General features: G+C 46.3%; 1 protein-coding gene across 1 annotated transcript in view; it reads left to right on the forward strand.

The window, feature by feature from the left end:
• The first annotated feature begins 764 nt into the window (after positions 1-764).
• The window catches only part of drd2a (dopamine receptor D2a), a 31,304-nt gene continuing 19,234 nt past the window's right edge, over positions 765-12,834 (forward strand). The window contains exon 1 of the mRNA XM_076146607.1: positions 765-1,115. The gene's annotated coding sequence lies outside the window, so the exon portion shown is untranslated. The remainder of the gene's footprint in view (positions 1,116-12,834) is intronic.

Consider the following 12,834-nt stretch of genomic DNA (forward strand, 5'->3'; position numbering starts at 1 on the left):
AGACAGTCATGTGGTTTATTTATGCCATAAGGGAATTTTGACCCATCAAAAGCAAAAACAAATGAAGCCACATGAGGACATTTCCTGAGCTGAGTGGAAAACGTGACATGCTGTTGAGTTTCCATACAGACAAGATCTCATGTGGGTTTTGATGTGTTTCCTTGCTTTGTAATTGACTGGGCGAGATCAGGCAGCCTGAGATCAATGTCACAAGGTGACATTCACAAGAGGCTGCAGGTGAGTGTGTGTCAGTCATGCTCCTCTGGGTGCACAGTGGTGCTGCTTTTCCATCTTACGGACCAGTTAATTGCACGGAAGGCTGGTGATTACCTGAGACTGCAACCAGCGTGGCTCAGGGGACCTGCTGATCAGAGCTGAAATTACACTTTTATGTTCCATTTTATCGGGTTACACCGGAATGAAAGAGAAGATCACCCCATTTAAACCTTTTTTTTTTTAATACAAAAACCTGTTTCCATACCATACACACACATATAACGGATATACAATATATATCTCACACACACTCCTACACAGCAGCTCCATCACCTTAAACCTGCCATATTTCACACCCTTCATTGTCGTTTTCACCTTTATTCCACACCTGATTGCGTCATTCTATAAGGTGATGTCAGGTTACGCGCTTGCCGCCGCCGCTGCCGCTGCTGCATGGTGACATATGAGGCTTGTCCAGATGTGAAACTCCGCCTCGATCCTCCCCGTCAGCGCGCCTGCTGCCTCTCCGGCTCAGTGCTGGAGGAAACTCCGCGCGTAAAGCTGCAGGAACACCGGGCTACACACTTACGCGCTCTCCCCGCCTCTTCTCTCCACACAACGAATAAAAGGGAAACAATAACAACAACAACAATCGGGGAAACGCGATCATTGATTTCAAACATTTTTTTTTGTTTTTTTGTTTGTTTTTTTTGAAATTGTTGTTTTTTATTGGCTGCAGCTCGTCTCCAGATACGCTGCGTGTTGATGCTCTCGCTCATTTAGAGACTGTAAACAATGTGCAGAGCAATCGGAGGATACCGAGCAGACTGACTGTGGACGCTGGTGGATTTAAGTCTGTAAAAAAACAACAAAGATTGAGTCAAACTTATGGCGTGAAGGTAAGACATCTTCCCTACTCTGCGCTCGCTGCTCCCAACTTGGTGGATTTATTTTTAATTTTGCTTTAATTCCAAGCTGCACTGTTTTCTGAGCCAGGATAAATGATAATGAAGCAGGTTCACAACAGCCGGTCAGAGATTAAGAAATGTAGATTTATCCCCACAAAGCGCCCGATTCTGCACCTTTGTGTGCTTATTTACACATACACACTTACACGCCACTGTGTGTTTGCCCACAAACAACACAGTGCAGCTTTGCTTGATCCGTATCGATCCAGTTAGAGCCGTAAAAAAAACAGGTTAGAGGTAAATATTTGTTTTAAAGGGTCGTAACCAGGAGCGCGGCTCAGCGGCCCCGCGGTGCGCTCAGCCCGGCTCCGCTCCGCTCCGTGTGCGGCGGCAGGTGACCAGCGCGTCGCTCCGGAGCCGCACACACACACATACACCCACACACACGCACACGCACGCGCACGCACGCGCACGCACGCACGCACGCACTCACTCACACACACACACACACACACACACACACACACACACACACACCCTGCGGATCACACAGCCGGAGGAGAGGGAGGTGATGGAGATAGTTCACACACACACACACACACACACACACACACACACACACACACACACACGCACACACTTCAAGAGACGTTTGACTCTGGTGAAAACCCTATTGCATTACATTGTGTGTGCTCAGGGCGTTTATGGTCACTAACTGTAACTGTAAACCTCATTCTGTCACTCTATCTTTATATTATGTATTTATCCATCTTAGTTTATCAATCTGTAAAACAATAGAGAAGCTGCTGCTGAATCTGTGTGAAGATAAGACATACACACTCACTCTTGTGTCTTGTAACTCCACAGTGAAATACCAAAATATGAGATTTGTTCAGTCGCTGCCCATGAAGTCAGCAGATGTGAAGCTTAAACCTTTGCACTCTAACACCCAAACTGTCATAGCGGCGCTGCCATTATGAAGGATCTGTCAGGCTTCATTTCACAGGGCAAACTGGCTGTGTCACCTCCTCTCTGCATTAATGAACCCACCCGACGCTCTCTCCTCAGTCAGTCTGCTGTCCTGCAGAACATTCAGACCAGCGCAGGAGCATCAAGGCTCCTGATGAAGCTCACACTCATGCACCACAACAAGAAAGAGCCCAGTGATCAGTTTGTGTTTGAATTGAAGCATTTTAAACAAGAAAGCATCAGATTTTAGCTGAGCTGCTGACAAGTATAAACAATAGTTGTATTTATTTATTCATGATCCCAGAGGAGTTTACATTCCACTAGTAGATGGAGGATTATAACAAGAGATTGGACACAGTGTCCAAGTCTGAGGCGTTACTCGTCCGTATGGATTGTGCAGCTTCCCGTCGTGGCTCAGTGTGTGCAAAGCAGCCAGAGCTGCACAACGCAGCGCCTGTCAAGCACAGCTGTTTGACACAGACCGCTCTATTGAATCAAGAGTCCCGGACTGCTTCATATCCTGCTCTGCTTTGAGAATACAGACATTCAAGTGAAAGATGATGCGTGTCATAGCTGCTATGACTGTAAACCGGCTCATATGAGGAAACTGAAGCTGAAGGTGTTACGCCGTCTCTAAATGGATAAAGGAACAGCAGAAGAAGAAGCTGCTGCTTCATGGTATCTGTTGAAAAGCCAAATCGCTTAATGCAGTTACTTTGTCAATACTGATGTTTAAATTCTCTACATGAGCTCCCTGGAGAGTTTACATGCATCGGGTTAGCCTCAGGTCGTGCATATGAAATGAGATTAGGACACAAACGCAACCTCGACCTGGGACTCAGATTAGATCTTGCATGTGAATTCAAGACAAATTTGCAAAGCAGTCAGGTAGAAGTTGGGAGCCGTGAAGTATACTGATCACTTTTATGCTAAAGAGGTGCCACCACTTCTATATTCTATCAGTTATCTGCTAGATTCTATATATCTGTGAAAGGGGAGTAATAAGATGTGCAAACCTGTACGCACAAGCTGCAAGGAGTTGTCTTGGTATCTGTGGCAACATTAGTTGGAGCGTAATAAAGTCTGGCGCCTCTGTGACCTTTGCGTTGTTCTGTGTCTGGAACGTGAAGAAGAAGCTCGGGGCGAAATGTGAATAATATGAGACGAATCTTAAACGAGGCTTTAAAAAAATGCACGTCTGAACAGCAGAGAACATCGATAGATCTCTGTAGCCAGCGGGATACACGGAAAACACAAACTGTTTACATTCCAAACAGTGCTTAGGGATGTTCAACATGCCTTCCAAACTAAATAAGGCTACAGGCCACTGGACCTAATCAAATAGTACATTTACTGTAAACACGGCACTTCCTGCATGTTTGTTTACAACAATAGAGACCAAGTTTCCTGCTCGGACGTCGCACATGAGCGCTGCCCTTCATCTCCAGCCTCCATTGTGCTTTGACAAGTTAATCATTTAATTGCATTTGATGTATTGTGACCGTATGGACCCGGCCTACATTCTCTCTCACTCTCTCACTGTCTCTCTCTCTCTCTCTCTCTCTCTCTCTCTCTCACTCTGTCTCTCTCCTAAAAGCCGCCCCCGCTCCCGAGTCTGTCAAACACGTCGACACCCTTGGGAGCTAACTGCATCGCTGAATGGACGAAGACCCAATTAGGTCTAAAGCCAATAGCAGATCCATCATGATCTGGTTATGGCCCAGGTTACACTCATACGTTTGGAAAGTTCTGTCTTGGCTGCCTGGGTCTCTCTGTACATTAATGGTTTGTTTCCATGTTACTTATTGATCCATACAGTAGATAATAGCGTCCATTATGTGCATCTGATAACTATGGCGTCACGTGGATCCCTGTTTGCTGTGCTGAGCAGCTTTTGTTTGTCACTGTGTTGTTGTGAACAGTTATTCCTAGAACTGACAACATTTGATATCTCAGTTACCTCATTTCACAGCAACTCACTGTCACAGAAGATCAACTCATCCCTTTGTTATCAGAGAAATGAATTCCAAGTCCAGGCACTCGTATGAATAATAAAAGGCTTTTATTTAGAGGCCACTATCGGGTTAAAATCATTACTGAACACGCCGACGCGTGTCGGGTTCAACCAGCACTCGTCAGCTTCCCACAGCGAAACTCCAGAGCTCCTCATTTGAACATCAGAAGCTCCCCAGACACTCTATTCTGTGATCTCTGTCAGTAATGTTGGGGTATCGTTCATGCCTGGACAGATCCATCCATCCATCTGGCACATAAACCAGGATATCCTCTGCAAACACACTCACACTCACACCTGTGGGCCCGAATTTCCATTTCATGTAACATAGATGAGATCAGGGTGTGGGTGGAAATCGGAACAGTGAAGGATGAAACACACAAACTCCACGCTCCAAACTTACAGAGTCATATTTGCAGCAACCCAAAGTTACCCAGAGTGACTGTGTTGGCGTTGAGAAACAGACCAACACACCTTTTGCTCTCCTGGGTTGAAACACATCACCGGTTCCATTTTTAATGTTAGGCAGGAGCAGCAGGCTGGCAAAAGTCAAGAATGTGAGACTCCCCGAGAGGCACCAGGCTGCTGTTCGTCAAAGTTAAGCAGCATTATCAGAGGATGTGATCATGTTCGTCCTGCGTTAATGCCAGTGTCCGAACTGACGTCTGTCTGTCAAGAGTAAATGCCTGCTAAAGTCGTTCCCAAGCCTTTGCTGGTGAAGTTCTGAGGAGCTTCTGGGAGCAAAACAGTCACACTGACAATTGACGGAACAATGCCTATTAGAGGAGAAAGGAAGGAAAGAAAGGGAGGATTAATAGCACAAGAGTAGAAGGAAAGAAGAGGAATTCCCAGCGGATCTCAACGTCTCACCAATTATCTCTGTGCGCGCTGCGTTTTGTGTGTGAACGCTCCGACACGCAGACTTCTGCTCCCCTCAGACTTTCAATTAAGGTGCACAGGGTTGCGATGGTTCCGCAGCAGGTGAAGTGGTGTTATTGTGTTCCATCTCATCTCTCAGTCACACCGGGCGTACCGAGCAGTTATACGCCCGCAGCTTCTTTGACATTTTCCATAAGACTCCGGGCGTCTTTTGTGCAACGAACAAAGCAGCACAGACTTCGTGTCTGTGTGACCTTTTGCTTTTTCGCTTTGATAAATTATTGCCCAATGAGTTCTTTCACAGCCTGCACTTATCTCTGAAAATAGCGAAGGAGCTTTTGAAGCCTTCTATGGCTTCAATAAAACAGCGAAGAACACTTAACAGGATGACTGATAAGTATCTGTGTGTGTGTGTGTCTGTTTGTGTGTGTGTGCATCGGTGTGTAAAGTGTTTATATCTGCCATTTCCTGCCACGTTCCTGCGACGCCTCTGATGTTTGAGTGGAACGAAACACAATGATTACATCGTCCAGAGATCACAGTAACATAATGAAACGTGATATTGAATCAAAACATCCAAACAAATCCCTGAAAAAAGCTTTTACGCTGGGCTGTGTCCAGCTTTAGCGTCCTGACATGCCAGATAAAACAACAATTATACTCCGATTACGAGAAGCAATCAATTTTCTACGAAACATTTGAATAAATGAGATTGAAATTGGCCGACATTCATGCTGAATAACTCTCAGATTATGAGTTTGTTGCTCATTATTCAATGTCTCATTTAGACTCAGCAAACTGTGGAGTTCTATTAAAAGCTTCTTTGACCTTTGAACCTAGCACGTCTGCACGTTTTGCCTGATCTCCATCCTGTAGTAACTTGCAGAATGTCCTAGGCTCACATCTCAGACTCTCCTCGGACGTCTTAACACAGTTAGGCGTGTCTGATCAAATTCCGCTCACTTGTCAGTTCCTGTGGATAAAAATCTCTCAAAAACCTGCAAACTCTTCACGCCGGCGTGTTTATCGTCCAATCAGCAGCTGCGGGCTTCCAAGCTCTCCCCTCCCCCGCATCTTCATCACAGAGGGAGCTCCAAAATTCTAATGATTAAACTTCAATCTTACATCTGCGCACTACTTCTGGTAAACACGCCGACCCCGTGATAATCCTGCACTTATCACGGTCAGCGTCTATTCATTAAACACACCCCACACACACACAGACACACACACACACACACACACACACACACTTGCGGCTTCCCTGCTGCTTTACCCGTCACTTAAGTGGTACAATTGCCTCTGGATTTGCTCAATATTTAACTGCATCTCCAACATCTTCGCTGTGTCTCATCCAAGAGGAAAGGCTCAGTGTTGATCCTTTGTAGTTCTTTATCTTCTTTTGTTGAATCGCTGAACAAATGAAATTGTTGTGCTCGGCGATAGATTGTTGGATGTCTTTCACACACAGATTGACACAGATTTGAAGGATCCTCACCAGTCCAGTCGATGCTTCAAACGGCACCTTCAAAGGTTTCTTTCTTCATCTCAGAGTCATCAGCCTCTCTGTATGAGGCCTGGTGTGTGTATGTGTGTGTGTGTGTGATGTAACCTGCTTTTCCATAACAGTGAACGCAGACGAGGTCTCTCTGTGAGCTTGTGTGTGGGCGTGTGCATGTGTGTGTGTGTGTGTGTTTTTGCGGCCTCACGAGAGACGCGACCGGTCATTACGCCGCAGCGTCCCTGCGACCTGTAATGAGGTCGGCGGAGGCTGGGGCTTGTTACCGACCTGCCGCTCCTCTTAGCTGTGCCGTCTTCATCCTCGCGGCTTCGTTTCTGTAGGGTAAACGGCTGAAATCAGCGAGACAATAACCTTTATGTCTCACTGTATCAATAACATGGATGGATGGGTGGGGAGGGGGTCGGAGGGGCTTCGGGTCCCAGAATGCATCTGTGGCTTTCTCATGTTTGCGCCCTCGCCTTTTCCCTTCTCGCTCGCCGCTATTTTATTGGCTTTCTCCTCTTTTGACAGCGTCGCCGCGGTGAAGATTCTCCACAGTCGCTCCTACAGCCGACAGGCCGTACGAGGTTATTACAGCTGTCATTCAAACCAGACGTCCTTGCAGTGTTTTTAAATCTATGAAAGTCCCAAAAATAGCCCCCCCCCCCCCCCCCCCCCTCCCCTTCCCCTCCTCCCCCTCCTCTTCTTAATAGACTAACATGAAGGTGATTCATGCTCGATTTCCTTCCAACACTCTATTCTCCCTTTTATCTTGATCATTTTTTGCCGTCCTTCACTCCAAACCGGTGCCAAACCGAAGCGGAGTGTAGCTGGGGTGGAGGAACGTCAGAGGAGCAAATCCTCCCCCCAGTACGGAGCGGAGAGACGGGGACATAATTGCACGGCCGCGATGAAGACGCGGTAATTGCTACTTGTGGATGAGCAGGTTTATTTTCAGCAGAGTAGAAGTCATAGCAGCTCTTCCACCTACACCGCCAATATCTCCGGAGCGGCGAGGAGAACCGCTACCCCCGCCCCCTCTCTCCTTTTCCTCTTCCACGCTCTCTCGCACTGTGACAAAAGAAACACGGGGAAGTCAGGAGACGTCCGGGCCTTATTGACTTTGCCAGCATCAATTATTCTGTCCTCACAACTAAGAGCTGCTGTGGTAGATAGTAAACCAATTAGGTGGAAGGCTATCAGGGCCAGGAATCAAACGCTTGGATGATATTGATGTTGTGCTGCTGGTATCAGCCGGAGCTTCTGCTTGAGGATTCTGGGAATCGGGGGAGGATTTGGTTGCTGGAAAGCTGGAAAAAGGTGGAAAACACCTGATTAGCTTATTGCTCCGAAAAAGGGAAAATTTGCCGTCCAACTTGGCTGAGGTTTAAACAAACATCCAGTAAAGGTGTTGGTGGGGTGAGAATAACAACAGCAGAGGAGATAAAAGAATGAAGACGGAAGCCAGAAAGCGGCTAAAAAAGGGTTAAAGACGATTAAAAAAAAACAGAACAGAGGCGGGATACAAAAGTGTAAAACAAATGTTTGATTCTCTGCTGATGTAGAGCTTTGATCCATCGCACCTCTACCTTCTCCCTGACAGGCGCCACTCTACTTCCTCTCATGCACGAGGGTGGCCATTCATCATTGATTGTTTTGGCGATCAGATGTCAGATCGTGCTGACCGCCGCTGGCTTTAAACACACACTTTGAGGTGGAAAGTCGTGGTTCCAAAAACGTGGCAGGAGTGCGTTTGAGAATGCACAAGGCTGATTCTGAAGAGGCGGCATTGGCCTCGTTTCACTTCTGTTTCCCCCGTGGGCGTCGCCAAAGTTTTCACAATTTCTGTCCCCGGAGCTCCTCCGTCTCAGTATGGAAGTCACACACACGCGCGCGCTCCGGGGGGGGGGGTTTGCCTGCAAGTTTGGTCACAGTCGGCGGTTTGTTGTCGATGTTTCGACAACCGTCCACCTGTGACTTTCACTCAGATTGCTTTCGATTTGAAGCCAGTTGCAGATCAGTTTTTCCAGTTTTCAGGCTCTCAGTGCTGTCAGAATGTGTCTTAAAGATGCCTGATTCTAAAGAAAGGAGTACAGCAGTGTGTGGGTGTGTGTGTTTATGTTTGTGTTAGTTTGCATGTCTCTGCACAAACACTGAACTCTTGCAGCTTTACATTCCAGCAGCCTGTTTTGGGTTGTAATTGTGGCGCTCTTATACCTTAATGAAGTGGGGGAACAAACAGGCAGTGTGTGGATAATGAACCACAAGTTTGTATTTATGAGGGGCTAAATTAATTAGGCAGAAGTTCCTTTGGCGATGCTGAACCCATTTTTTAATTAGGAAATGGTGAAAAAATGCAGTAATTAGCAGATAAAGGCAAACAAAACAGAACATGACTCAAACATTTTCATTCTTATTTCCGCCATCATTACAACATAATTAAGCCACACTGGGTAACGTGTTGCAAAATTCATAGAATAGAATGGAAAGTTTGAGTTTGTGCATTCACGCCTAGAAACCCGAGGAGCGAGCGGGCGATCAAAACTCACTCAAGATGACTCTGGTCAGATAAAAACAAACTGCAATTTCTCTCCCTTCTGCATCCCTCAACTCTTCCGCCCCTTCCTGCAAACGTGTCGATCTCGCTGGGGATGAAAGTATTTACTTGTTATCTGATCGGAGGAAAAGAGAGAGAGAGAGAGGGAGAGAAAGGGGGAAAGAGAGAGGGAGACCTTTCGCGGGTTTGAATCGTGGTTAGTGGGAGCGAGACAAACATCTACACTTGTCCCTCTTATCCGTTTGAGGCGGGAGCTCACCGGTCAGATAACGCGGCGTGTTGTCGTTACTCGAGGGGGAACTCAGGAGGCGGTTAGATGGAAAGATGAAGGATTATGGGTAGAAAAGCCAAGCCAGGCTATTTAAGGATTACACCCACGGAAAGGTCAGAGGTCGCCCAGTGTGGTCGTGGTTGTGTTTAACTTGCTTAATGAGGGCTTTTGTGCGTGCGCGCGTGCGTGTATGTGTGTGTGTTTGTGAGCAAACCTGCATCACCTCATCACAGCTCAGCAGGTGCGAGTGGATCTCCTGCTCCATTCTGTCATCAATACAAACTTTCTTGTTGCTTGTAAATCGCACGTCCACGTTCTAATGTGTGTGTGAGCGGTGGTGCGTTCAGGGGTCAGTGTTGATTGATGGCTCACTTTCAGACCTTGGCAGCTTTTCAAACTGCTTAACATAACTCACAGATTTAAACATTTGAATTGAGTAAGAGGAGAAACGACGCAAGAACGCTGCTTTACATATGTATGAATATGAATCAAAGGCTGCAGTAAAGATTTTGACGGATTTAAAATGCCGAGGCGCCAAAATCCCTCAAATCAAAGTGAGTCAGCCTGAAGAGTTTGTGTGATGCGTTCAAGAGGAAAAGCCAATGAAATGGCCTTTTGATCAGAATGTTGCTAACTCTTGCGGCATCTTTCAGATTTGACCTCAAAGCACTGAAGATCGGCTCCTCGGTCGCTACGACGACACACAACCGGTGTATCATTAATGTGCGCTCATGTTTACGCAAGGTTACGTGCTATTAAACCCTGTAGTGGATTCTGACCCCTGCCTTCCTCGCCTCCTCACACACTCTCACCGCTGAAACCAGACTCCAGAGCTCCGGCATCGTGCCTTGCTCAAGGGCAGTGGCAAAGGCTCAAAGGCAGGGCGTGTGAACCTGTTACCTCCGGCTGTTTGACCTATGGGATGCCTGAGCTGAATATTTCAGTGATGTAATGTCTGAATGAAAAAATGGACTAAAAGCAAAACAGATATGATTTTCAACATTTTAAATCCACGCAAGCTTTATTTAAAGGTCATATATTTATTATTTATTTTGTTGTGAATTAAATCCTGGTTTGGTTTCTTTAACATCTGCAAACTTGGAATTAAAACACAAGAATATTGAATATATCAAAGGCTTAAAGGGATTTTACAAAGGTGGATGTTCTTTTGTTTGTGTGTGTGTGTGTGCGCGTGTGTGTGTGTTTGTTTGTGTGTTACAAACCGTGCCTATAATTGTCTAAAACCTTGGACTTCCTTAAGCCATGTTTCAAACTGATGAAGGGCGCAGCTGGCAGGCATCACATCCCAAGGACACACACTCACACACACAATCACACACATAATCACACATACACATGGGTTGATGTTGCCCTGTGTGTGCGAGGTGAAGTGGTGTAAATGTGTGAAAGGTGTGAGTGTGACTGAAGGTAATGTGTGTCTCTGCAGAGCCGCCGGCGCCTCTCTCGCTGTGACGCAAGTACATTTAGCAGATGTTAGCTGTCGATTGCCGCCGCCGCTGCCGCTACGCTACCACGCCTCTGACTGCTACATGTGAACGTTTTTGATTTACACGCGGCCATGAAGGACGCAGCACTTTTGGAGAGGAAGATGGCAATAAAAGAGGTGCAATGATACTTTCCGCGTGGCGGCAACAGATTTAGCGGCACAAACGTCCTTCGCCTTTAACGTCCAAACCGCCTGTGGGGGGAAGGAAACATGATGTCGCCTCGTCTCTGCGGCTAATTTACCGCCGTCGTAATGTGAACGCGAAAAAGACACGCTTGCGTTTTTACTCCAAAACCTTTAATCTGTTGACATGCCGCCGTATGTTCAGGGGTCACTCAGGGTCACCTCAGGCCCATTAGGTCATCACATGCTGATTGTCTCTCACTGAACTACTCCGTCCTTCGATTCGTCCTCCCTGTGTTGTTGCGGTGTTGTTGTGGTAGAAACGCTCCATTATACTTCTGTATAATTTAAAGTAGCTATTGATTACAAATAATAAACTGTGAATAATGAAATAAAGAAAGTGTGTTTGTTTTATAAATGGCAGGAAGTATTATTCAATGTTCTGTAACACTCAGAGGTGCTTGTTCATTTTAATGGAGGAGCTATTTCTCCCTCGCTCAGATTGTAAACATTACTTGACACTGACGTCAGCGTTTATAAAGCAGAATTTACCCTCTTATAGTCTATAAGTGTTTATGCGTCCTTTTACTTTGTACACAAATGAAATACTCTCATCCTTCACCGTTACTGAATAAGATTATCTACACACAAGTGATGAATCCTCAGCCTCCTTCCCTCTGCAGCTTCAACACTTTGATGTTTTCTTGCTCTTTTAAGCCTCTTAGACTTTCACCTTTGAAAGAATCCGTGCGCTTAGTGGTTGAAATCCTCGTCAGATAATGAAGACTTGTGTTTCTGCGTCAGGTTCATTATGGGAAACGAGCCCTGCTTGTTTTGATGCGAAACCGTATATTTCAATGGAAACAAAGGCGGCGGCGGCGCTGACACGGCTGAATGCAGCGGCCCTGGAGCTGCCTGCAGGTGCTGGGAGGCACAAACACAAGCCTGCTCCTAACCTCACACACTGGATGTGACAGCATCGCTCTGCATTGTGCAGCTGGGTAAACTAATCAACTACCTGTAAAGTCAAAGCACCCATTTCTGTGTTTTTATCAACAGAGTGGATGTAAACAAGAAGCAAACAGAAGCTGGAGAGCAGCAGAGTGACGAGTATGAAGAGACATATGTAAGGAATAAATTGGAGGTAGTTTATTTGGATTTGAAGACACACACACACACACACACACACACACACACACACACACACACACACACACACACACACACACACAGTGCTCACTGTCAGTCACCAACTTACACAAGCCATCAGTGGAGATCACATGCACCTGTGGGTCGTTACACACACCTGCAGCTCATTATGACACCAGCCTCAAGCGTGTGTGTCTGTGTGTGTTTCTCATCAGAGACGCCTCTTTGCGTTGCATCATGCTGTCCTACTTCTCATTTCATCTAGAAGAGTGGTTCTCAAACTGCAGGAGGTGGACTACCGGTGGTACTGCAGCTGTGAAATTGCAGCGAAGAATCAAAAACATTTATTACGCTTTTGCGTTAAGTATTCACAAATGAAATCAGCTTATTAACAAAGTGTCTTTACCGCAACATAACCTGAAGAATTCATCTTCCTGATCAGCGCCGACTATAAACTTCCTCCCAAACAGAACCGAAGAAACACAACATTCCTGCTGCAGCGTCTTTCAGAATCAATACATAAAAAATCAATACTCACTGTCTGGTTTGTGTCTCTGGGCGTCACTGAGTGAACGTCTCACTGGGCTCCGTCCTCACACGCCTTGTTGTGTCTCAAGCTCCACTGTCACCACTCCTGTCAGGCGGTGTGTGTGTGTGTGTGTGTGTGTGTGTGTGTGTGTGTGTGTGTGTGTGTGTGTGTGTGTGTGTGTGTGTGTGTGTGTGTGTGTGTGTGCGTGCGT

This window comes from Genypterus blacodes, unplaced genomic scaffold (genome assembly GCF_046128005.1).
Source record: "Genypterus blacodes isolate CSIRO-AG114 ecotype Tasmania unplaced genomic scaffold, CSIRO-AGI_Gbla_v1 ptg000032l_1, whole genome shotgun sequence".
Lineage (NCBI taxonomy): Eukaryota > Metazoa > Chordata > Actinopteri > Ophidiiformes > Ophidiidae > Genypterus > Genypterus blacodes.